General features: G+C 41.2%; 1 pseudogene; it reads right to left on the bottom strand.

Annotated features, from left to right (window-relative positions):
- The window catches only part of LOC116741280, a 30,603-nt pseudogene extending 4,613 nt beyond the window's left edge, over window positions 1–25,990 (bottom strand).
- Window positions 25,991–26,341: the final 351 nt, after the last annotated feature.

Raw genomic sequence — 26,341 nt, 5'->3', positions numbered from 1 at the left:
GCTCATGAGGTCCTGTGTCCCTGGCCTTGCCAGCCAGCTCCTTCCTGGCTTCCCCAGCAACTCATGGTCGAGGTCAAAGTGTTTTCCAGGCTAACTTGCCAATGTGCCAGGCTTTTAGGAGAGCACTTACTGCTTTTGCTTTTGTTTCTCAATCCCATTCTGTGCCCGTGCATCGATTTGAGTTTGTAAAATCAGTGAAACCAAAACACCAAATCTCTACAGTTTTCGTTGGACAGACAGAAAAAGGGGAGAGAACTTGGGGAGAGGCCCTACGTGTGTGGGGTTTTGAAGTTAAGCTTCATTAGCTTCAAGGCTGTAGCCTCTAGTCAGCCTCGTTCTTCCTCCTGAGCTAAACTGTTCCTCATTTTCCTTGATTTGAAACCCCTCACTATCTTCTCTTTGAAGAGTTCCCTTTGCTACAGATGCTGAATCCCCATTTCAAGTGGAAAGAAATATAAGGAGAAGCTGTGGCTTGCTGTCTTGCTTGGGAGTCAGGAAATCAGTTTCCTTTCCTGAAAAATTGGTACTTATGCTGCCTTCTACTAGGGAAGTGGAAGAGTCTGATGTCACCCATCACCTCCTTTCTCTGCTTGCACTGCCAAGAAGCTCAGAGCTGCATTTTGTGCACAGTTAGTTAACTCCAGTCCCCTGAGGCTAATTCTTTGGGATTTTACTTCTCGACTCCCTCTCTACCACCTGGCTCCCCCGGCACTGCCCCCCCCCCCATTTTGTGTTAACAGGCTTTGGTTCTGTTATATTTTAATAGGTTTATATAGGTCAGTTTGAAGCTTTTGCTGAATCCTTATTTCACCATTCCCCGTGCCTTTTCATCTACTCCCTTTATGAGAAACCTGGGCCCACCCCCAGCTGGGGACCCATGGTGGCATAGCTTTCTTCCCTTCAGGACTGAGAAGGTGAGAAGGGTTTTCTCCTCAGCAGTGGCTTCTCATGGTGGCTCCTTCCATGCCTGACAGCAGCTCTGAGGCCTTCTTCCGACCCAGCTTCTGTAAAACAGCTTTAGGAGGCTTTTGCGTTTGTAGGACCCATGTTAGGCCCTGGCTCCCTAAACCCTTGAAAAGACCGCCTGTTTCCCTTTCTCCCCATCTCCCAGCCTCTTTCCTGCCTTGAGGGGGAGAACAGCACCGTGAGGGCTTCTTTGTAAGCTCTTCTTCCTTGCCTTCCTCTCTCTACCGGTGACTTGGGCCTGGGAGGCGGGGCCAGTCTCAGCAGGCCTGGTTGCCCTGGCAACATGGGTGGGGCTAAAGCCTACCAATGGATGAGAGTTATTCAAAAACTTTCAGTTGGTCCGCACCGGTTAGAAAGGTTGCCAGGGCAGCACCTCTAACTGCATTTCACAGATGAGGGGCGTGGCTTGATCAGAGTCATTCAAGCTGGGATTAAAATATAGAGAGTGTATCACACTATCTGCCATGATAGCTCCAGTATCACCTCCTGCTGTAAATTGGAAATGCCAGGCCTGAGTAAATCTCAGATTTGCGCTTACCAGATGGCCAAACATGGCCTTATTCTGATCCAGGAGAAAAATCTAATGCCACAGTCCACTTAGGGCAAGTCTTCCAAAGTGTGGACTTGAGGTTGCCTGAGTCAGAATTATCTAGAATGCTTGTTTCAAATGTCAAGTCCCAGGCCCCCTATCTACTCCTGGGGGTGGGCCTGGGAAGATGAGTTTTTAAACAATCCTCCCAGGTGACTGCTGTTTTGAGGACCACAGATTTGGGAGATGATATATCTGCATATATAGATATGCAGGGATGAGCAGAAGATTATAATATTTACAGTTACTTTTTAAAGATCAATTTTATTGAGGTCTGATTTACATACAGTAAAATATGACTATTTAAAATGTACAGTTTGAAGGGCTTTGACAGACGTTTACACTTTTGTAACCATCATCACAATCCAGATAGAGGACTTTTCCCTCGTTCAGTCATTCCCCACCATTCACCCCCAGCCCTAGACCCACTGATCTGCTCTCCGGTCCAACAAATTAGCTTTACCCTTTCTAGAGCTTCCTATAAGTAGAATTATGCAGTGTGTCCTCTTTTGTGTCTGACTTCTTTTTTTTTTTTTTTTTTTTTGCGGTACGCGGGCCTCTCACTGTTGTGGCCTCTCCCGTTGCGGAGCACAGGCTCCGGACGCGCAGGCTCAGCGGCCACGGCTCACGTGCCCAGCCGCTCCGCGGCACGTGGGATCTTCCCGGACCGGAGCACGAACCCGCGTCCCCTGCATCGGCAGGCAGACTCTCAACCACTGTGCCACCCGGGAAGCCCGTGTCTGACTTCTTTGCTTAGCGTGATGTTTTTGAGATTCATTCATGTTGTTGAATTTGTCAATAGTTTGTTCCTTTTTATGGCTGAGTGATAGTCCATTGTTTGGATATACAAGACTCTGTTTATACATTCACTTGATTTGGTTTGGGTTGTTTCCAAATATTGGCTATTATGAATAAAGTTGTTATAACCATTCTGCAATCCATCCAAAGTTAATTTTTGTGTATGGTATGAGGAAAGGATTGAGTTTCCCTTTTTTTCCCCTCAGCTAGTAAAGGTGTATAGTTGTTCCTGCACCATTTATTGAAAAGACTCTCCTTTCCCCCATTGAAAGTCAATTGACCATATTTGAATGGAGTCCATTTCTGAACTTTATGTTCCGTCAATCACATGGCTTACCCTTAAGCCAATCCCCCACATTGTTTTTTGTGTTTTTTTTAATAATTTATTCATTTTTGGCTGCGTTGGGCCTTGGTTGCTGCGTGCATGCTTTCTCTAGTTGGGGCGAGCAGGGGCAACTCTTCGTTGTGGTGCGCGGGCTTCTCATGACGGTGGTTTCTCTTGTTGCGGAGCACGGGCTCTAGGCGCACGCGCTGGCCCAGTAGTTGTGGCACGTGGGCTCTGTTGCTCCGCAGCATGTGGGATCTTCCCGGACCAGGGCTTGAACCTGTGTCCCCTGCATTGGCAGGCGGATTCTTAACCACTGCGCCACCAGGGAAGTCCACCCCCACCCCCACATTGTTGATTACTGTAGCTTTATAATAAAACTTAAAATCAGGTACTGTGAGTCCTTCAAATTCTATTTTAGATTCTTTGCATCTAAAGAATTTTAGATTCCTTTTAGGTTCTTTGCATTTCCATGTAAATTTTAGAGTCAGTTTATCAATTTCTACAAAAAGGCTGCTGAGATGTTGATAGGGATTACATTGAATCTGTAGATCAATTTGGGGAAAATTGACATTTGGTAATATCAAGTCTTTTAATCCATAAATATGGTATATCTATTTATTCAAGTCTTTTTAAATTTTAGGATTGCTTTGTAGGTTTTCAATGTGCAAATCTTGCGTATATAGTTTTGGCTGTTCTTATATCATTTTCCAGTTGTTTGTTGCTGGTATGTAGTATATGGAAATACTATTGATTTTTGTTTATTGACCTTGTATCCTGCGACCTTGCTAAACCCTTATTAATTCCAGTAGCTTTGTGGTATTTTGAGACCAATGAAATATCTCCTTTTTATCATACTTTTAGCATCCATTGAAAGGTTTTGCCAGCAATAATTATTACCATGGTATTTCCCAAATGATTTTCTATTTTCATTTCTTCTACATGTATAAATTGGAATTTTACTGAAAGGAAGAGCTAGCCCTTCTCCTTCATGTATTCATTATAACAGTGTGGACTCATGGATATTTATTTCATTCTATGGGTTATAATCCATTATTACTATTATATTTTGTTATTTAAAATATCCCTGACCTGACCTTTGGGTGCTCCTTTAATTTGCCTCCTGACAAGTTGACATGGTCCCATAATGTATGTGATTTGGATTTTTCTTTTCACTAACTGATTTTCCCCCTGGTTATGGGTAGCACTTTCTTTCTTATTCATATGCCTAATTTTTTATTGTGTATGACATTTTAAATCTTGTGTTTAGTAGTGCTTTATTTTGTTGCATTACTTTAAAGAGTGTTTGGTTTTGTTGTAGCAGGCAGTTAAGATGGTTCATATCAATCCTTTTCAAGCTTATTCTTTAAGTTTTAAAGGACAGGTCTAGATTTTCCTGTACTGTAAGGTTATTTTAGCCACACTATTAGGACATGACACTTATGTGATTTCTACTAAATCCCCTATGTATTCAACAAAGTTCCTCCACCTATTGTAGGAGTTAAAATGATTCCCAGCCTTGTGTGAGGTCTGAGAATTGTTTGGCTTAGAGCTCCCTGGAAAATTGTCTTTCCTTGTTAGTTGTTTTCTACCAACCTTATTGAGTTTTACCCTATGCATGCTCAGATTTATACTCAGCCAAAGATTTAGACTCCTCTGCAGATTTTTGGAGCTCTTTCTCTGCAAAGCTCTCTCCTCTCCAGGACTCTGCCGTGCAAATCCTAACTGCTTCAGCCTCTCCATGTAGTAAAAGCTCATTATGGTCTTAATTTGCATTTCTTTGATGGCTAATGATGTTCAACATCTTTTTATGTGCTTATTTGTCATCTTTATATGTTCTTTGCTGCAACATTTCTTCATATCTTTTGCCCATTTTCTAATGGGATTATTTGGCTTTTTTATTGTTGAACTTTGAGCATTCTTTATATATTTAGAGATGAGTCCTTTGTCAGACATGTGATTTACAAAAGTTTCTCCCAGTCTATAGCTTGTCTTTTCATCCCTTTATCAAAAGTTTTTCATTTTGTTAAGTCTTGTTTATCAATTTTTTTCTTTTGTGAATTGTCATGTCTAAGGACTCTTTTTTGGTGTTATGTCTAAGAAGTCTTCACCAAGCTCCAAGTGCTGAAGATTTTCTTCTGTTTTCTTCTAGAAGTCTTATAGTCTTACATTTAAATCTATAACCCATTTTGAGTTACTTTGCACGTAAGATGTGAGGTTTAGGTCAAGGTTCATTTTTTTTTCCTATGGGTGTCTTTTAGTTGCTCCAGCACCATTTGTTGAAAAGACCATCCTTCCTGCATTAGATTGCTTTGACATTGAAAAAAATCATGTGGCTGTGCTTGTATGGAGTTATTTCTGGGAGCTCTATTCTGTTCCATTGATCTTTGTGTCTGTTACTCCAACAATATCACACAGTCTTGATTACTGAGCTATGTAATCAGTCTTGAAATTGGGCAGAGTTATTTCTCCCACTTTATTCATCATTTCCAAAACTGTTTTAGCCATTCTAATTCCTTGGCCTTTCCATATACATTTTAGAATAACTTGTCTATATCTGAAAAAAATCTTCCTGAGATCTGGATAGGAATTTCTGTCTATCTATCTATCTATCTCAACACTGTGTTGAGTGTACTAATCCATGAACATGCTATGTCTATTTATTTAGAACATTCTTAATTTTTTTCATCAGCATTTTCTGTTTTATATTCAGTCCTGTATGTTTGTTATATTGACACTCAAGTATTTAATTTTTTTTTTTTTTTTTTGCGGTACGCGGGCCTCTCACTGTTGTGGCCTCTCCCGTTGCGGAGCACAGGCTCCGGACGCACAGGCTCAGTGGCCATGGCTCACAGGCCCAGCCGCTCTGCGACATTTGGAATATTCCCGGACCAGGGCACGAACCCGTGTCCCCTGCATCGGCAGGCGGACTCTCAACCACTGCGCCACCAGGGAAGCCCTACAATTGATTTTTATAAGTTGAACTTGTATCTTAAAATCTTACTATTAGCTCTAGGAGATGGGTGTTGCTTTTTGTTGGTTTTGTTTTGGTATATTCCCTAGGTTTTCTATGTAGATTATTATGTCATCTGCAGATGGTACAGTCTTATGTTTTGCTTTCTGATCTTTATGCCTTTTATTTCCTTATCATATGTTATTTAAGCACTGGCTAGAACTTTCAACACCATGTTGACTAGCAGTGATCAGAGCAGAATCCTTGCCTTGTTCCTGATCTTAGGGGGGGCACGTTTGATCTGTCACCATTATGATGGTAGCTATAGGGTATTTTTTATAGATGTTCTGTTTTTCAGCTTTATTATGGTATAATCTCAAATTAAAATTGTATATATTTAAAGTGCATGATGTGATGATTTGACATACTTATACTTTGTGAAATGGTTACCACAATCAAGTCAACAAAACCATTACCTCATATGGTTACCTTTGTTGCTGTTGTGACAGTGCTAAAAGTTTACTCTCTTAGCAGATTTTAAGTACACAGTGTAGTGTTGTTAAATGTATTCACCATGCTGTACCATGCTCAGATCCCTAGAGTTTATTCATCGTATAATGGCAGGCTTGTATCCTTTGACCAGCATCTTTCCATCTGCCCCTGGTAACCACTATTCTACTCTGTTTTTATGAGTGCAACTTTTTTTTAAAGTTTTCATGTATAAGAGAAATCATATGGTATTTGTCTTTCTCTGTCTTACTTATTTCACTTAGCATAGTGCCATTGAGGTTCATCCATGTTGCCGCAAATGGCAATATTTCATTCCTTTTTTATGGCTGAGTAATTTTCCGTTGTATATGTTATACCACAATTTCTTTATTCACTTATCCATCGATGGACACTTAGGTTGTTTGCATGTCTTGGCTATTGTAAATAAGGCTGCAAAGAACATGGGGCACGTACATCTTTTCAAGTTAGTGTTTTTTTTCTCTTTGGATAAATACCCAGAAGTGGAATTGCTGGATTATATGGTAGTAATTCTATTTTAAATTTTTTGAGGAAACTCCATACTGTGTTTCATAGTGGCTGCAGCAGTTTACCTTCCCACCAACAATACTCAGGGTTCCCTTTTCTCCACATCCTCACCAACACTTATTTCATGTCTTTTTGATGATAACCATTCTGACAGGGGTGAGGTGTTATCTCATTGTGGTTTTGATTTCCCTCATAATTAATGTTGTTGAGCATCTTTTCATGTATTTGTTGGCCATCTGTGTCTTTTTTGGAAGAAAGTCTATTCAGATCTTCTGCCCATTTTAAAATCAGATTGTTTTTTATGACTGAATTGTATGAGTTCTTTATATATTTTAGATATTAGCTTCGTATCAGATATATAATTTGCAAATATTTTCTCCCATTCAGTAGGTTGCCTTTTCATTTTATTGATGGTTTCCTTTGCTGTGAAGAAGCATTTTAGCTTGATGTAGTCCTACTTGTTTATTTTTGCATTTATTGCTCATGCTTTTGGTGTGCATCCAAAATATCATTGCCAAGACCATTGTCAAGGAGCTTTGTCCTTATGTTTTCTTCTAGGAGTTTTGTGGTTTCAGTATTATGTTTAAATCTTTAATCCATTTTGAATTAATTCTTGTGAGTAATGTAAGATAGGGGTCCAATTTTATTCTTCGGCATGTGGTTATCCAGTTTTCCCAATGTCATTTATTGAAGAGCTTCTCCTTTCCCCATTGAGTATTCTTGTCTCTCTTGTCAAATATTAGTTGACCATATATGTAAGGGTTTATTTCTGAGCTCTTGACTTTGTTCCATTTGTCTTTGTATCTGTTGTGATGCCGGTGCCACACTGTTTTGATTACTATAGCTTTGTAATATAGTTTGAAATTAGAAAGTGTGTTGTTCTTTTTCCTCAAGATATTTTGGTTATTTGTGGTCTTTTGTGAGTCCACACAAATTTTTGGATTTTTTTCCATTTCTGTGAAAAATGGCATTGAAATTTTGTTAGGGGTTACATAAATCTATAGATGGCTTTAGGTAGTAGGGAAATTTTAACAATATTAATTCTTCTGATTAATGAACATGGGATATCTTTCCATTTGTTTGTGTCTTCAATTTCTTTCACCAAAGTCTTGTTGTTTTCAGTGTACAGATCTTTTACCTCCTTGATTGAATTTATTCCTATCTTATTGCTTTTGATATGACTATGAATGGGATTGCTTTCTTTATTTCTTTCTCAGATATTTCATTGTTAGTGTACAGAAATGAAACTGATTTCTGTATGTTGATTTTGTATCCTGCAGCTTTACTGGATTCATGTATTCTTTGTCTTTTTTGGTGGGGTCTTTAGGGTTTTTTATAAATAAGATCGTATCACCTGCAAACAGAGACAATTTTACCCCCTTCTTTCTGATTTGGATACATTTTATTTCTTTTTCTTGCCTAATTGTTCTGACTAGGACTTCCAGTACTATGTTGACGTGAAGTGGTGATAGTGGGCATCCTTGTCTTTTTCCTGATCTCGGAGGAAAATCTTTCAACTTTTCGCCATTGAATGTGATGTTAGCTGTGGACTTGTGATATATGGCCTTTATTATGTTGAGGTATGTTCCTTCCATACCCAATTTGTTGAGGGTTTTTATAATGGAAGGATATTGAATATTGTCAGATGCTTTTTCTGCATCTATTGAGATGATCATATGATTTTACATATTTTATTAGTTGGTGTATCACATTTATTGATTTGCATGTGTTGAGCCATCCTTGCATCCCAGGGATAAATCCAGCTTGATCATGGCGTATGATCCTTTTAATGTGCTATTGAATTTGATTTGTCAATATTTTGTTGAGAACTTTTGTACCTATATTTATCAGGGATGTTGGTCTCTAGTTTTTTTTTTCCTTGTAGTATCCTTATATGGCTTGGTATCAGATTTCATTCTGGCTTCATAAAATGAGTTTGGGAGTGTTCCCTTCTATTCAGTTTTCTTGGAAGAGTTTGAGAAGCATTGGCATTAATTTTTCTTCAAACGTTTGGTAGAATTTGCCAGTGAAACCATCTGGTCCTGGGCTTTTCTTTGTTGGGAGGTTTGTGATTACTGATTAGATCTTCTAACTCATTATTGGTCTGTTCATATATTCTGTTTCTTCATTATTCACCCTTAGAAGGTTGCATATTTCTGGAAAGTATTCCACCTTTCTAGGTTTTCCAATTCATTGGTAGATAATTGTTCATAGTAGTCTTAGGATCATTAGTATTTCCATGGTACCAGTTGTAATGTCTCCTGTTTCATTTCTGATTTTATTTATGTGCATCTTTTCTCTCTTTTTTCTTAGTCTAGCTAAAGGTTTGTTAATTTTATCATTTCCAAAAAAAAAAGCAGCACCCCAGTTCTTTATTAAGAAGTTCCCCTTGGACTTCCCTGGCGCTCCAGTGGTTAAGACTCCCGTGCAGGGGGCACGGGTTCGATCCCTGGTTGGGGAACTGAGATCCTACATGCTGCAGGGCATGGCCAGAAAGAAAAGAAAGGGCTCAATAAATGTTAGCTGTTACTATTTTTTAAAAAAAGAAGTTCCGGGCTTCCCTGGTGGCGCAGTGGTTGAGAGTCTGCCTGCCGATGCAGGGGGTGCGGGTTCGTGCCCCGGTCCAGGAAGATCCCTCATGCCGCGGAGTGGCTAGGCCCGTGAGCCATGGCCGCTGAGCCTGCGCGTCCAGAGCGTGTGCTCTGCAACGGGAGAGGCCACAACAGTGAGAGGCCCATGTACTGCAAAAAAAAAAAAAAAAAAAAAAATGTTCCCCTCTATTCTTAGTATTCTGAGAGTTTTTATCATGAATGAGTATTGAATTTTGTCAAATGCTTTTTCTGCATCAGTAGATCTGATCATATAGTTTTTCTTCTTTAGCCTGTCAATATGGTAGATTGCATTGACTTTCAAATATTGAGCCAGCTTTGCATCCCTGGAATAAACCCTACTTGGTCATGGTGTATAATTTTTTTAACATATTATTGAATTCCCTTTGTTCATATTTTGTTAAGGATTTTTGAAGGATATTGATCTTTTTTTTGGCAATGTGTTTGTTTTGTTTTGGCATCAGAATAATACTAACTTGATAAAATGAAGCTGGATCTTGAAGAGCTATATGCACCCCTCTATTCATTGTAGTATTATTTACAATAGCCAAGATATGGAAACAAACTAAATGTCCATTGTTGGATGAATGGATAAAAAAATTATATTTATATATACAATGGAATATTATTCAGCTATAAAAAAGAAATCCTGCCATTTGCAACAACGTGGATCAGCCTGGAGGATGTTACGCTAAATGAAATCATCCAGACACAAAAAGACAAATATTGCATGATCTCATTTATATGTGGATTTTAAGAAAGTAGAACTAATAGAAGTAGAATGATAGTTGCCAGGGACTGGGGGCTTAAGAAAATGGGGAGATGTTGGTCAGAGGATACAGACTTTCAGTTATGAGATGAAATAAGTTCTGAGGATCTAATGTACAGCACGGTGACCATAGTTAACAGTACTCCATTGTATACTTGAAATATGCTAAAAGAGTAGATCTTAAGTGTTCTTACCCCCCACACACACCAAAGGTAATTATGTAAGGTGATGGGTGTGTTAATTAAATTGGTTGTGGTAATCATTTCACTGTGTATGCATTTATCAAATTATCATGTTGTACACTTTGAATATATACAATTTTTATTTGTCAATTATACCTTAGTAAAGCTGGAAAAAATGAATTGGCAAGTTTCCTCATCTTCTCTTTTCTGGAAGAGATTGTGTAGAACTGGTGTTAGTTCTTAAGTGTTTGGCAGAATTCAGTGGTGAAGCCATCTGTGCCTGGAAATTTGTTTTTGGGAGTTTTAAAATTATGAGTTCAATTTCCTTAATAGTTACAGGGCTATTCAAATTATCTGTACTGTATTGGGTGACTTGTGGTAGTTTGTGCTTTTCAAGGAATTGGTCCATTTCATCTGAGTTGTCAAATTCATGTGTGTAGAGTTGTTTGTAGTATTTCCTTATTATTTTTTGATGTCTGCTGAGTCTGTAGTGATATCGTCTGTTTCATTCCTGATATGGATAATATATGTCTTCTCTCTTTTTTTCTTTGTCAGTATTGCTAGAAGTTTGTTGATTTTATTGAGCTTTTCAAAGAGCCAGATTTTGTGTCATTGATTTTCTATGTTTTTGTTTTCAATTTCATTTATTTCTGCTATTATTATTATTATTTTCTTCCTTCTGCTTGCGTTTGGTTTAGTTTGCTCTTCTATTTTTAGTTTCTTATTATGGGACATTAAACTATTGATTTGAGGCTTTTCCTAAATGTAAACATTTTATTTAGTGCTATAAATGTTTCTATCAGCACTACTTCAGCTGCGTCACACAAATTTGGGTTATATTGTATTTCCACTGTCATTCAGTCTAGTGTTCATCCTTTGGGCCAAGGGTCAGTAAACCTCAGTATAGGGACAGATAGTAAATACCTTAGGGTCTGTGGGACTATGATCTATGTCACTCCTACTCGTCTTTTTCTTTTCCTTATAACATTTAAAAAAAATAAACTTATTTTTTAGAGCAGTTTTAGGCTCACAGCAAAGTTGAGAGAAGGGTACAGAGATTTCCCATATACTTCCTGCCCCCACATTATCAACATCCCTGACCAGAGTGGTACATTTGCTACGATTGGTGGACCCACACTGACACATCATTATCATCCAGAGTTCATAGTTTACATGAGGGTTCAGTCTTGGCTTTGTATATTCTATGGGCTTGGACAAATGTATAATGATGTGTATTATAGTATTATACAGAGTAGTTTCACTGCCCTAAAAATCCCCTGTGCTCTACCTACTCTTCGCTCCCTCCCCTCAACCCTGGCAACCATGAATATTTTTATTGTCTCCGTAGCATTGCTTCTTCCAGAATGTCGTATAGTTAGAATCATATAGTACGTAGCCTTTTCAGATTGGCTTCTTTCACTTGGTAATATATGTTTAAGATACGTCTTTGTCTTTTCGCAGCTTGATAGTCCATTTCTTTTTGGCTCTGAGTGACATTCAGTTTTCAGATATACCAGACAGTTTATTTGTCCAGGTACTCAGGGGTAACTTGGTTGCTTCCAGGTTTTAGCAATTATGAATAACGTTTCTATAAACATCTGTGGGCAGGTTTTTGTGTGGACACAAGTATTCAGTTCCTTTCAGTAGGAACATAATTGCTGGATCATATGGTAAAAGTATAATTAGTTTTGTTAGGAACTGCCAAACTGTCTTCCAAGGTGTCTGTCTCATCATTCTACGTTCCCAGCAGCAGTGAATGAGAGTTCCTGTTGCTCCACATCCTCACCAGTGTTTGGTGTTGTCAGTGTTCTTGATTTTGGCCATTCTAATAAGTGTATAACGTTTTAAAACTGTAAAACAATTCTTAGCTTGCACACTATACAAAAACTGGCTTGTGGAGCTATAGTTTGCCAGCCTCTGCTTTAGACCCCTTTCCCACCATTCACTTCCTGAGTATGTCTATAGCCTAGAATGCTACATGTCCTGGCTGCGCTTTTCTACTACTACTACTACTACTACTACTACTACTACTACTACAACACACACACATACACACACACACACACACACACACACACACACACACACACAGTTAATGCCTTACTTCTTCCAATTTCTCTACAACTTTCTCTTTTTCCAGGACTCATTTCAATTCTTACCACAACTTTCATGAAATTTGTTCTGTCTGATTCATTCTACACCTGACTCTCTTTCAGAAAACTTACTGCATATAATTTTGCTAACATTATTTTATGCTCAGTGCATACTGCCATGATTTACCACTTTACTGTTCCAGGTATCTTAATTTATTCCTGCAACTAGATTGTAGGTGCCTGGAGAGCTAAGATTTGTCTTAGCAACTGCAATGATAACAATGCTTTGTTTTAAGACAACCCTTTCTGGTTTATAAAGTGTTCTTGTGGCCTTTTTCTTTTTAGTTCATCACGAGAACCTTATGAAGCAGTCTGGGCAAGGAATTTTATCTCGAGTTGACAAATGAAGAAACTAAGGCTCCGACAGTTGACATTGTCCAAGGCTCATGACTGGTAAATGACAGATGTAGAGTCCAGTGTTAGCCACTTGCTGCGCCAGCACCCTGACACCCAGCAGTGGACAGGCACCCGAGTACCCCTGGCCCAGCCTGTTGAACGAATGCCTGATGCTGAGAGCCTTTGCCCATTTCCCTGGCGGTGTCGTCGAGTCCCCCGCATCCATGCCTCTGCTTCCTCCGCGCTTCCCCTGCTCTGTTTTCTGCTGCTATTATTTTAGGGAGAATTTGGGCTGTCACCCTCTAGGAAGAGATTCTCAAAGTAGGAACCTCGATCCTTTTATATTTGGAAAATTTTTCTCCAGAGAAAGAGGATTCAGCCTGAAGTGTGCTCATTACCGGGAACTGTTCTTGGCTAGAAGAAGGCCACATTCCAGGGGAAGCCTTATGCCCCAGGGCTGTTTTACAGCTGCCCCGAGGAGAGACCTTCCCCACTGTCACCATGTCCTCCATGGGAGCATGAGGGTGGGGGGCTGGGCCTGTTGGGCTGTGGCACAGGAAACTGTCTCTTTCATAGTGTGGTCTCTGCGTTAACAGAGGAGATGTTGGTGGAAAAACTAGGGATGGGGTTTTCACAGCGTCAGCAAGCAATTTGGCCAACACGGGAGTGAAGGCAGGTCTGATCACCTCTGCTCTGCAGCAAAGACCCTGTACCTGTCCCCACAGTGAGCCCAAATGCCTTACACTTAGAAGAAGGTCTTCAGCTTGCGCCTGGGGTTTCAGAATGACCATTTTCCCTCTGGACGCCCGAAGCCCAGGCCTGGACCTGCCTGGTGAGGGGCCAGCGGCCTTGCTCTTTCCATGCAGGCGTGGCTCCCATAGGCTTGCCCACCTCCACCCCAACCCCGGAGCCAGAGGACAGCCTGGGCAAGATGACCGGCCCTGCTGGCCGTAATTCCAGCTCCCAAAGGTAGGACTTTAAAAGGAGAAGCTTGGGGAGTTCCCTGATGGTCCAGTGGTTAGGACTCGGCACTTTCACTGCCACGGCCCTGGATTCAGTCCCCTGTTGGGGAACTAGGATCCCACAAGCTGCGTGGCGTGGCCAAAAAAAATAAAAGGAGAAGCTTGTCTGGACTCAGGCAAGGAGGCCTACCTTTCAGTTAGGCCAGTGGAACATGGGGGGAAATAATGTACAGCACTTCCAGGCCTGGCCCTAAAAGTTCTCGCCAGATCCTTGGCTTTCATCTCTCCTGTGAGAGGGAGTCTGGGACAGGGGAGCCACACTGTAGAAGCAGCTGGGCCCTGAGTCACCGCTGGGTCAAGCGCTGCCCCGCGAGCTGCACAGCCTGCATGGACCTGCATGTGACTGGGAAATAAACTCATTGCGTGAGCTGCTGAGAGGTTCAGGGTTTGTTTTCTGGAATGACCTAGCCTATTCTGACCAATAAAGCTAGAAGACTAGGCTTGGTGCCTTCATACTCAGACACAATGCCCTAAATCATATTCCAACGCTGCTGCCGTGGAGATATCGATGCTACCGCTGCCAGCGTAGATACACTGACTTACATGACCGTCACTGTGACACCAACCAGTGGACACTGTGGATGGAGCCTCTGCTGGGCCGCGTCTGGAGAGCGGGGGCTGCCCCCCACCTGCTCGAGTAGTGGAGTCTGCACAGCCTAGATGATTATGATGTGGTAGTCCTGCCCTCAAAGGGCTAACTGTCCAGTTGGAAGAGTGAGAACTCATAAAAGGCCACCGTAACAGAAAAGGAGGTGGTGAGTCTGTGAGAGAAGAGAGATGCTGGACTCTGATTCCTGCAAAGAGAGAAGCTTTTAGGTCAGGATGAGTGACATATGTGCTCTTGGGTTTCTGGGATATTGTCTAAATCTGTGTCAAATTAAGTCACTATCTTCTGTAATTTAAGAACCTAAGGAAAAATATTGAAGATAAAAATGGGCACAGGAATTATATTTATTAACAACAACAGAAAGTCCCTACAACCCCAAACTCAGTGTATGTATAGATAGGGATGTACACACTTCACCCCGCTCTCTAAGTTCATTGTTAACTTCCTCCCCTTCCGGACAGCCTTATTTGGCAGAGTGAAGTGAAAGGCAACTTTATTTGTTGTTGTGACTCATGACATTTTTTCAGGTCTTTTATTAATGAACCCAAAGTACTACTCTTTTTCTATCAGTACTTTCATTAATGACACAATAACAACAACATCCGCAGTGGCTCTACTAACATTCTTGATCATCACTTATTGCGCTCAGTGTCTGTTAAGAGTTCTGAAAAAAAAATGCCATGGTGTTAAAATGCTCTTTCAGACAGGTTTAATGGCTAAGACGGAGGGCTGTTAACATTGACTTCCCCACACATGTTCTTGTTTTTTCGTACCCACTAATCATTCATTCTGAGGTCTATTTCCCTGGTTAATAACATAAAACATTGCATTCATTAGTAACCATTTAAAATATAATCCCTGACACAGTTATCACCGTATCAATTTCATACTTTTGTAATATGCTTGTGTTCCCAAGTCTTCCTGGGTCCCTTGAAGGCTGCTATTCTGCAGATCTTAATAAAGCACAGCAAAAGGTTGGAAACCAATTTTATGGAGCCGAAATAAATTATGGTACATCTCCCAGCGGAATACTACATATATGTAGAAAATAGTGACGGGATGGTTCATGTTCTGATACGGAATGATCTCCAAGATATATTAAGAAAGAGCCAAGCACAGAACAGAGTATAGAGAATGCTCCGATTTTTGGTGTAAAGGAGGTGTTAGAACATGTGTTAGCTTGCAAAAGCATGAAATACCTCTGGGTGGATGTATACAAGAATGAGGAAACCTTTATTGCCTGTTGGGGCAGGGGGAAATTGTGTGGCTGAGAGGCTGGGTTGAGGGGGAGAATTTTCAAAGTATCTGCTTTGTTTTTACACCCTAAATACTTCAATGTGTATTTGCTAAGTGTGAGACCTTCTCTTACGTAACCACCGTGCAACAATAAAAATCTGGAAATTTAGCATGAATATACTATCATCCAATCCACAGTCCATATTTTGGTAATTTCAGCTGTCTCAATAATGACTTAATAGCCATTTTTTCCCGAGTCTAAGACTCAACTCAGGAGTATATGTTGCATTTAATGTCCTTTAACGTGTATTTTAGTTTCCTTTAATTTGGAGGGCTTCCTATGCCATTCTTTTTTGTCAACAGCAGCAGTGATTAAAGCCTCTTTAAGCAGCTTCTCAGGAATGCTGAGACATTGTCTAGATGGAGGCAAGTGGGAGCTAGAATAGCAGAGCCTGAGGGATGGCTCTCAGCTTCAGCCTAGTTTGTGGCCTAATATGTGGAACCCTTTTGAGGACTCCTTGGAATCGTGGAGTTGTTCTGGAGAGGGTGAGAATATGCTCCTGGTGCACAGGGATGGGTGAGTGGGCTTCAGTCCTCATAAATTGGGTCCAAGTGGAAATTTAACCTTATTTTGAGGGCACAGGCTGGTGAGGCTAGGTGACATTCAGATTACATTCTTAGGTACATTTATAAAGGGAGGTTGTCTATACTTTTCATTAGAATATTTTTTAGGCTTTTTATTATGTGACATTTTAAACACATATAAAAGCAGAGAAAACAGTTTAATGAACCCCCATGTACGTACTCATCACCTGGCTTCGACAATTATCCTTCTTCCATTGAGCTCTCCTTCTACTTTTTTCCCATGAAAAATCTTAAGTAAAATCTCCCATACGTCTTATCTTTTTACCTTCAAATACTTCAGAATATATTTCCAACAGATAAAGGATTCTTTCAAAACAGGACATGCTACCACTTCATTATCACATCTAGTGAATTAATAATATTGTCTTAATAAAATCTAGTATCAATGCACATTCCATTTACAATCTGTCATGGATGTCTTTTTGCAGTTGGTTTATTTGTACTGAGATCTGAATAAGAAGCCATTCTGATGTGGTCCTACAGGGCAGCAGTGGAGGACAATACTCCCACTGGGTAGAACTTCACCCAGTGCAACTGGCTACTCATTTGCCTGAAATTAGAGGTGACCAGAGGTATGGATCTACTTTGATTCATGGGCAGTGGCTAATGGTTTGGCTGGCTGGTCAGGGACTTGGAAAGGACACAGTTAAATGATCACAGTGGGGAGGTTCTGGGGAAAAGGTGTGTGAATCGATATCTTTGAACGACCACAGAATGTGAAGGTCTGTGTCCCCGTAGTCACCTAAGAGTAATTATGCAAGAGAAATATTTTGATAATCAGGTGGATAAAATCATCTGTTCTCTGGATGTTAGTTAGTCTGTTTCCCCAGCAGCCTCTGTCCTTACAAAGGCCTCATGATCAAAGTGGCCAAGGCAGCAGTGATGGAGACTGTGCACAGGCTCCACAACATGGACTGTCCACCTCCTAGAGTCTCTGTCTACAGTCACTGCTGAGAGGCCAACCCGCCAACAGCAAAGACCAACACTGAGCCCCCAACATAGCACCATTCTTCGGGACAATCAGTGAGCAACCTCCTCCATGTAAGGGGTGGTATTTTAATCTCACTGACACAGACACCTACTTTTTTTTTTTTCTTTGTTTTTTTACGGTACGCGGGCCCCTCACTGTTGTGGCCTCTCCCGTTGCAGAGCACAGGCTCCCAATGCGCAGGCCCAGCGGCCATGGCTCACGGGCCCAGCCGCTCCGCGGCATGTGGGATCTTCCCGGACCGGGGCACAAACCGGCGTCCCCCACATCGGCAGGTGGACTCCCAACCACTGCACCACCAGGGAAGCCCCAGACACCTACTTTTGATATAGATTTGCTTTTCCTGCCTGCAATATTTTTTTCCCAAACTGGTATCCATGCACTGACAAAATACCTTATTCACCAAGATGTTATTCCACCTTGCATTACTTGTGACCGAGGAACTCGTTTTACAGCCAATGAAGTACAGCACTGAGCTCGCGTTCATGGAAGTCACTGGTCTACCGCATCGTCTTGATTACCGTAGCTTTATAGGAAGACTTGAAAATCTAGGAAGACTTGAAAATCAGGTAGTGTAAGTCCTCCTACTTTGTTCTTCCCTTAAATAGTTTTCTGGCTATTCTAGATTCTTTGCATTTTCTTATAACTTTTAAAATAAGCTTGTCAATTTCTACCAAAAAAACCCTGCTGGGATTTGAATGGGATTATGTTGAATCTGTAGGTGAATTTTGAGCGAACCGACATCTTAACAATACTGAGTCTTCCAACCCATGCATGTGGCATAGCCCTCTATTTATTTATCTTCTTTACTTTCTCTTAGCAATGTTTTGCAGTTTTTTGGTATACAAGGTCTTGTGCACCCATTCTGTTAAATTCATTCCTAATTATTGTATGGTTTGTGATGCTACTGTGGCTTCGGGCTGGGCTTCCAGAAGGGCTATGACTTCCACTTGGACTGATGCTGGGGCGGCTTTGACTCTGGCTCCTGGCCGACTGCCACCTTGTCCAGGCTCTTTTGCTTCCTCCATCACTTTATTGTTCGGTTCCTTAGACAAGTGTCCTCTTCTCTTACAGATGTGTTACTTTCGCCATCGCCTTCTTTATAGTCTGGTTCAATAGCAGCTTTATCAGTTTCTCTAGTTAAGTCGGAGGAAGGTCAAGAGGAGTGGCTTAGCTGGGGTTTAGGCTGGATAGCATTCCTGCCAATTTGCCCATTAATCTGCACATTTTCAATCTGTGTCTGGTGGGTTAAGAATATGTATTATGTAATGTATTGCTACTTGATTCTTTGTCGTTCCTTGCTTCTAAGATGTGCTTCTCATGATCCTTACAAGGATCTTTATCTACAGATTTTGTCTCTTCACTTGAGCGTTTAGTGTCATAAGTGGCTTGTGATCATAAATTTTTAAATTTTTATTTATTTTTTTTTGTTTGTGGTACGCGGGCCTCTCACTGCTGTGGCCTCTCCCGTTGTGGAGCACAGGCTCCGGACGCGCAGGCTCAGTGGCCATGGCTCACGGGCCCAGCCGCTCCACGGCATGTGGGATCTTCCTGGACTGGGGCATGAACCCGCGTCCCCTGAATCGGCAGGTGGACTCTCAACCACTGCGCCACCAGGGAAGCCTGTGATCATGAATTTTTTTGTCTTCTGTGGGAATAGAAATACTTTTTTGGGGAATGTTCTATTCTTTTTTAGGCAACTCTTTCTCCTCCCTCAGCTTATTTTTCTGTTGACATGCAGGAGCTATAGGGTTTTGTTTTTTTTTAATAGATTGAGAAAGTTTCCTTCTATTCCAATATTTTGCTGAGAGTGATTTTTTAAATCATAAGCAGTTGTTTAATTTTGTTAAGTTTTGTTCATGTCTCTGTTGGTAATCATGATTTTTGTCTTTTATTCTGTTAATTTCTCTTTTATTCTGTTAATTTTTCTCTTTCATTCTGTTTTTCTCCTTTATTCTGTTATTCTGTTTTATTCTGTTAATTACACTGATTTTTTTTTTTTCAAATGTTAAGCCAACTCTGGATTCCTGAGATAAACCCCACTAAGTCACATGTAGTATCCTTGTTATATTTTGCTGGATTCAATTTGCTAATGTTTTGTTAAGGATTTATGGTCATGTGAGATATTAGCCTGGAGTTTACTTTTCTTATAATAACTTTTTTTCTTATCAGGATAATGTTGGCATCATAAAATGGATGTGGGAAGTACTCCCTTCACCTCTTTTATGAAAGTGATAGTGTAAGATTGGTGTTATTTCCTTAAATGTTTGATAGATTTCACCAGGGAAGCTATCTGGGCTATTTTTTTCTTTTCCTTTTTCAAAAGAATTCAATTTTTTTGTAGACAAAGTATCATTTAGATGATCTCTCTTAAGTCAGTTTTTATAATTTGCCCCTTTGAAGGAATAGGTAATTTCATTATGTTGATGAATTTGGGGGGCATAAATTTGTTTATATTATTCATTTTTATCATGCTAATGTTTGTAGGACCTGTAGTTTTGACTCCTCTTTAACTTCTGATTTTGGGTTTTTCCTTGGTAAGTCTAGAGGTTTATCAATTTTATCACTTTTTTTTTTTTTTTTTGCGGTACGCGGGCCTCTCACTGTTGTGGTCTCTCCCACTGCAGAGCGCAGGCTCCGGATGTGCAGGCTCAGCGGCCATGGCTTACGGGCCCAGCCGCTCTGCGGCAAGTGGGATCCTCCCGGACCGGGGCAGAAACCCATGTCCCCTGCATAGGCAGGCGGACTCTCAACCACTGCGCCACCAGGGAAACCCTATCACATTTTTTAAAGACAGCTTTTGGTTTAATTGGTTTATGCTACTGATTGTGGATTTTCTATTTCATTATTCTTATTCTTGCCTTCGTTTTCTACTTTATTTATTTTGGGCTTAAGCTGCTCATTCCTTTCTACTTTCTTACTATGGAAGCGTAGATGATTGCTTTTAGACCTTCTTCCTTCTAAGCACTGCTTCACCTATTCTACAACTTCTTTTTCTTTTGCTGTCCTACTTGTGTCTCTTCCTGGGAGGGCACTAAGGCATTTCAAAACCTGAGCAGCTGTAGCCCCCTCCATTGTGTCTCTTCATCAGATGTTAAAAAGGGTTTTGTGACCATAAAGTTTTGGACTATTTAAAACCAATTGAGTGTGGATTTTTAGGTAATTTCTTACTGAATCTACCAATTGTATCCTTCTACATAATAAGACCTAGAGCAGTTGACTGACTGTTCTGGAGGAAGAAGGTTTGTGTTTCAGATTTTGTCTTCTCTCTCCTGCATCAGAAAAGTTGTTGCTAAAAAGGGCCTCTCATATCAGCCTCCTTTTTCTCTTCTAGTTTTCTTCATGTGAAATAGCATAAACTCTAGCTGTACCCAAGTTTTTTGGTGTGCATTAAGGAAACTATCTCTTCATACTCATGAGTTTTGTTAGAGAAGTGGGCTTCTGGATTTGGTTCCAATTCAGCAGGATTAAGAAGTGGACATATATTGAAATGAGGATAAAGGGCATTTTAAATGATATCAGAAATCCTATTTGGTGAAATAAGGGCAAATTAGTTTCTACTCCATTTCCCCCACATCCCATTTTAAAACAGGTGGCCTTTTAAAGACAGATGTTTTTGTGGCAATGGGCATTTGATACATTAGACTTCCTGGACTTGCTCAGCTGGGATACAAACCTCGCCAAGTGACCTGGGGGTGTTTCCCCTGAGTCAATTTAGCAATTAAATATGGAGAGGAAATGGATAATCTTATAGTCTACAGATGTCAGAGGCTTCCTTCTCACCCTTTCTCTCTGTATTTTCAGTTTATAAGTCTTTCTGAAAAACGTTTGGGCTTCCATTTCCAGGATATAGAAATTTGCAAGAGATCATTACTCTCTTTGTGACAATGCAAGTAATCTGGATGAACTGCAAAGTCTTAGTTGTTAAAAATCCACCAGAATTTAAAATGAACTAAATTCCAGAGTGGAAAGAGCCCTTGCTGGGAGAGTGAGACATGAGGCTGCTTTCATCAAAGCAGTATGACGGATAGAAGAGCAGACCTACCGTAGACAGGGGATTTTTGAATGTGCATTGAGAAACTAGCTGAACAAGCTAAAATTTCCATGAGCTGGCATGATGTATTAAAATCCCACCCCCAAACTTAGATGCTAAATGGCATCTATCTGCCAGTTCTTATCTGTAGGGCTTCACTAACTGCATGACCGTGGCCTGGTAAAGGTGAGGGACAGGAAATGAGGGTGGACAGAGATTTCTTTTGGAGCCCTCACCTATTGTTTCCTTCTAAGTCTTCACTGAGTACAAAACAAAAGCAGGAACAGGAAGGAAGATAGGGGGAAAACCCCTCAAGGCACACATACCCACCAATTCTTTACCAGTGAGCACAGTCGAAGGTAGAAGACATGTGAAAAAGCAGGAAGATGTGACCCATAATCAAGAGGAAAAAATAGCCAATTGCAACAGAACCAGGAATGACCCAGATGTTGGAATCAGCAGACAAAATCTTTAAGTATTATAACTGTGTTGAAGTATTTACTGGAAAAGATGGGCAAAATGAATGAAAAAATGGGAAGTTTCCACAGAGAATCTGAAGCCCTATAAAAGAATGAAATGGAAATTCTAGAACTGAAATGAAAATTTTAATTGAAGGTCTTGCCATCAGACTAGATACAGCAGAAGAAAAGATCAGAAACTTGAAGACAGGTTAATAAAATTTATCCAAACTAATGCATAAGAAGAGAAAAAGTAAATTGAATTAAATTTTAAGTTACAGCAGAGTTTCAGAGAACAATAGGACAACATAAAACACTACAGTATATACATATTTGGAGTCCTTCAAAGAGAGAAGAGAGAAAACGGGGCAGAGTGAATATCTGAAGGGATTGTGCTTGAGAATTTTTAAAAATTAATGAGAAATACTAATATATTAATTTGCAGATTTTAGAAGCCCATGAACACCCAAGTAGAATAAATATAAGGAGGGACTTCCCCGGTGGCTCAGTGGTTAAGAATCTGCCTGCCAATGCAGGGGACACAGGTCCAGGAAGATCCCATGTGCCACGGAGCAACTCAGCCTGTGCACCACAACTACTGAGTCTGCGCTCTAGAACCCACGAGCCACAGCTACTGAGCCCTCACGCCACAACTACTGAGCCCACGTGCCTAGAGCCCATGCTCCACAACAAGAGAAGCCACCGTAAGGAGAAGCCCGTGCATGGCAACGAAGAGTAACCCCCGCTCAGCCGCAACTAGAGAAAGCCCGCGCGCAGCAACGAAGACCCAACGCAGCCAAAAATAAAATTAATTAATTAATTAAAAAAAATAAGTATAAGGAAAACCACACCAAGGCTCATCATAGTCAAACTGCTGAAAACCAAAATTAAAGAGAATATCTTAAGCACAGTCAGAGAAAAAGAACACATACATTTAAGAATCCAATAATAAGAATGATGGCTGACATCTAATAAAAAAAAAGTAGAATCCAGAAGACATTGGAATGGCTTTTTAAAATGCTGAAAGAAAAAAATCATTCAAAACGCATACTTCAAAAATGAGAAAACAGGGCTTCCCTGGTGGTGCAGTGGTTGAGAGTCCGCCTGCTGATGCAGGGGACACGGGTTCGTGCCCCGGTGCAGGAAGATCCCACATACCATGGAGCGGCTAGGCCCGTGAGCCATGGCCACTGAGCCTGCGCGTCCAGAGCCTGTGCTCCGCAACGGGAGAGGCCACAGCAGTGAGAGGCCTACGTACCGCAAAAAAAAAAAAAAAAAAAAAAAAAAAGAAACAAAATGAAAAAACAGTTAAAGACATTTTCCCACATAAAAAAGCTGAGAGAACTTGGCTGTAGTAGACTTTTATTACAAGAAATCATGAAGTTCTCAGGCTAAAGGGAAATGATTTTTACAGGAAGCACAATTTTTCCTCATTATTATAGTATGATTAGCATCTTTGCATATACTTATTTGTCTGGACTGCTGGATATTTTCCTAGGATTTATACTCTAAAGTGGAATTACTAAGGACAAAGAATATGATTAGAAATGTTATGTTACAACAACAGGAACTACTAGTAAGCTGATCTATCTCTTTGCCAATTTTTCCTCAGTACAGTCAGGGCTAATGTCAGTCTGAACTCACTGTGCGTTATAAGTTTAAGGAAGCTTATAATTGCAAATAAAGTGTATCCGTCTTATTTCCTTTACCACTTCAGAAAAGTCTTCAACTTAGTAGGCAGGTACAGACAACACTTTAAGACAATGGTCCTCGACTCCCTTTGCACATCAGCATTGCCTATTTCATAGGAATATGATTAATTCTTAATACATGAATGTTTTAATGTGAATTAATATGAGTTCAGTTTAATATGAATCCTCAGGGACAGTCATGGGCATCTATATATCTATATTTTAAAAAATTCTCAGCTGGGCTTCCCTGGTGGCGCAGTGGTTGGGAATTCACCTGCCGATGCAGGGGACACGGGTTCATGCCCCGGTCCGGGAAGATCCCACATACTGCGGAGAGGCTGGGTCCGTGAGCCATGGCCGCAGAGCCTGCGCGTCCGGAGCTTGTGCTCCACAACGGGAGAGGCCACAACAGTGAGAGGCCCACATACCGCAAAAAAAAAAAATTCTCAGCTAATTCCAATGTGTAGCCAGGCTTAAAGGACCACTGTTCTAAAATTTTAAAATGTTTGGTCAGTGTCTAGTAGCCAATGAATTTTAGCTGTTGACCTGTTAAGTACCTTTGATCTTTGCTTTCTTAGGACTTGGATTTACTTCTGATCATGGTTATACTTGAAAACTAGGGTTGATGGATAAACTATAAGATGCTCAGTTCAATTTGAATTTCAAATAAACAGCCAATAATTTTTTAGAGAAAGTAAGTCCCATGTATTGCAGGTGACATGCTTATCCTAAAAATTATTGGTTGTTTATCTGAAATTCAAATTTAACTGGATATTTTGTATTTTTATTTGCTAGATCTGGCTGCACTTATCATAGTTATACTTCAGGATAAAACCTGATTTTCTGTGGCATTCCCCTGCTCTTACCGAGGACTGGTGTTGGGACTCTCTGTTTTCTGAAGAGGTTTGTGTTTATAATAAGTTTTAGCTTCAGATTCTCTCTGCCCAGGACAGAAAACTACATTCATCAGCCTTCTGAAATCAGTCCACAAAGAAACTTTCAACACACTCCATGAGGTCTTGGTGGCCCCTTGGCTTGTCCTAATGTCTGTTGTGGGAAGCTTTTACTTGGTGGAGGAGAGGGTTCCTAATGGCCATAAGGTATGCAATCCCCTCTTTAGACACAGAGAAAGAATCTTCTAGCACTTCTGCCTGCCAGTGAACAGAACATGTGCTATGGAGTAGGCTTTTGTTCAGACAGCAGTCCCCGGAACCCGTTAGCTATGAGTAGGTAAGGGGAGCTGATGCCCATTACCCCAGGAAAAGGGTACAACAGGGCATGTTGTTTGTTTTGCTTTGTTTTTGAGTGTGTGTGTGCGTGTTTAGAAAATGCTTCTTTTCCCTCTAGTAGTAAATCGCAGAGGGGGTAGACCAAATTGTACAAGCTGCCCCGGGGTAGGCGGGGGGTGGTGGGGCTCCTGTGTGTAGGGTATTTAGACCTTAAGTTCAGTGGCTCCCTGAAACTTGAAGTTAGGGGGAGCTGGTGAGGTCAAATGACACGGCCCTGCCCACGGCATTCTGGTAGGGAAGAACCCCAAGGGATCCAAAAAGAGACCAGCCAGAAAGGAAAGGGGAGTCTGGAAGCCCTGTTGGATTCAGAGGCCCCCACCCCCAGAGTGATTTGATGAATGATAGCTAAGTGCGTGGCTGAGAACTACAGAAGTGAAGTCTCAGAGCCAGTAATGCCACCAGCGGACCCAACCTTGTAGGATTGACTTTCAATAGCGACACCTTGTGGCGGCCTCTAGCAATGACAGCAGAGAGCTGAGCTTTTTTCCTTGTCCACCTAAGTGCCAGGAAGCAGCACCCAAGGAGTAGGATTCTTAGTGCAGGGGAGGAGGGAGGGCTCCAGAGGGAGAGCCTGGACTTCCGGTAGAGAAGGGTAGGCGGGTGCTTAGGCAGTTATGGCCGGTGGTATACTGGGTCCACATCCTAGTTCTGCCTCTGTGAGGAGTTGGCCAGTTACTGCATCTCTTTCTGCCACAGTTTCTTTATCCGCAGAACGAGGATGATAATAGTACCTGTCTCCTGAGGTTGCTGTGAGGGTTAAATGAGTTAGTGCATTTAACTAATGCTAGAATAGTGCCTGGCACGTCGTGAGTGCTCAGGAAATTGTGCAGGCTGATGATATTGTTGTTAGGAGAGATACAAAGAGATGAGCTGACGCCGTAACAAGCTCAGAGGCAGAAGCCTTGATCCTCGCTTCGCAGATGATGCAGCTGACGCTCAGAGAACGAAAGTGACTTGTTCAAGAGCCTGTCGCATGATTTGATGGAACTCTGGTCCTCTGACCTGACCTGTGTTTCCTGAAAGCTTGAAATTACCTACCCTAAACACCAGGTCTCTGTGATTCTTCAGGCATGATTGGAGTCAGATCCAAAGCTATTTTAATGGCAAATGAACCTGAAGCTGAAGTGAACCACACAGAAGAAAAAAAGCCCCGTTTATATCACCTCTGATTTTTTTTTTCCTTGATCCATTGTTTCTATTCCATCTTCAGTGCTTCTGCCTTAGTGTAACCCTCCTCTCTCACCTGGACGCTGTAGTCATCTCCTAACTGGTTTTCCTCCTCCTGGCCCTTCTCCCCTCCACACATCCAGAAGGGTGGTCTTTCTAAACTGTACGCCCCTCTCGAGGCTTCCAGTGTCTGCTCACCTCCTCTGAGACTGTCCAGACTGTTGAATTGTGTGCAATGACACCCCAGTCTCCTCAGCTTCTTTTCCTGCCGCTGTCGCAAGAGCAGGTTCTCCTTCTTTCTATAACCAAAGCATTTGGACCCTTCTGCAGTACCACTCACTGTGTTACATTTTCACTGTTGTTTGCACTCAGTGCTTCCAGGAGTCTGCGAATTCATTGATGGCAGAGATCATATCTTATCTGCTGGTGTCCCTCAGTGACAGGCACGGCACCAGGTTAGGAAGTGTTGATGAACGGGACACATCACCCG

The sequence above is a fragment of the Phocoena sinus genome, chromosome 16 (assembly GCF_008692025.1).
Source record: "Phocoena sinus isolate mPhoSin1 chromosome 16, mPhoSin1.pri, whole genome shotgun sequence".
Lineage (NCBI taxonomy): Eukaryota > Metazoa > Chordata > Mammalia > Artiodactyla > Phocoenidae > Phocoena > Phocoena sinus.
Note: the sequence above shows the minus strand (reverse complement) of the source record. Positions and strands in the feature narration are given on the sequence as shown.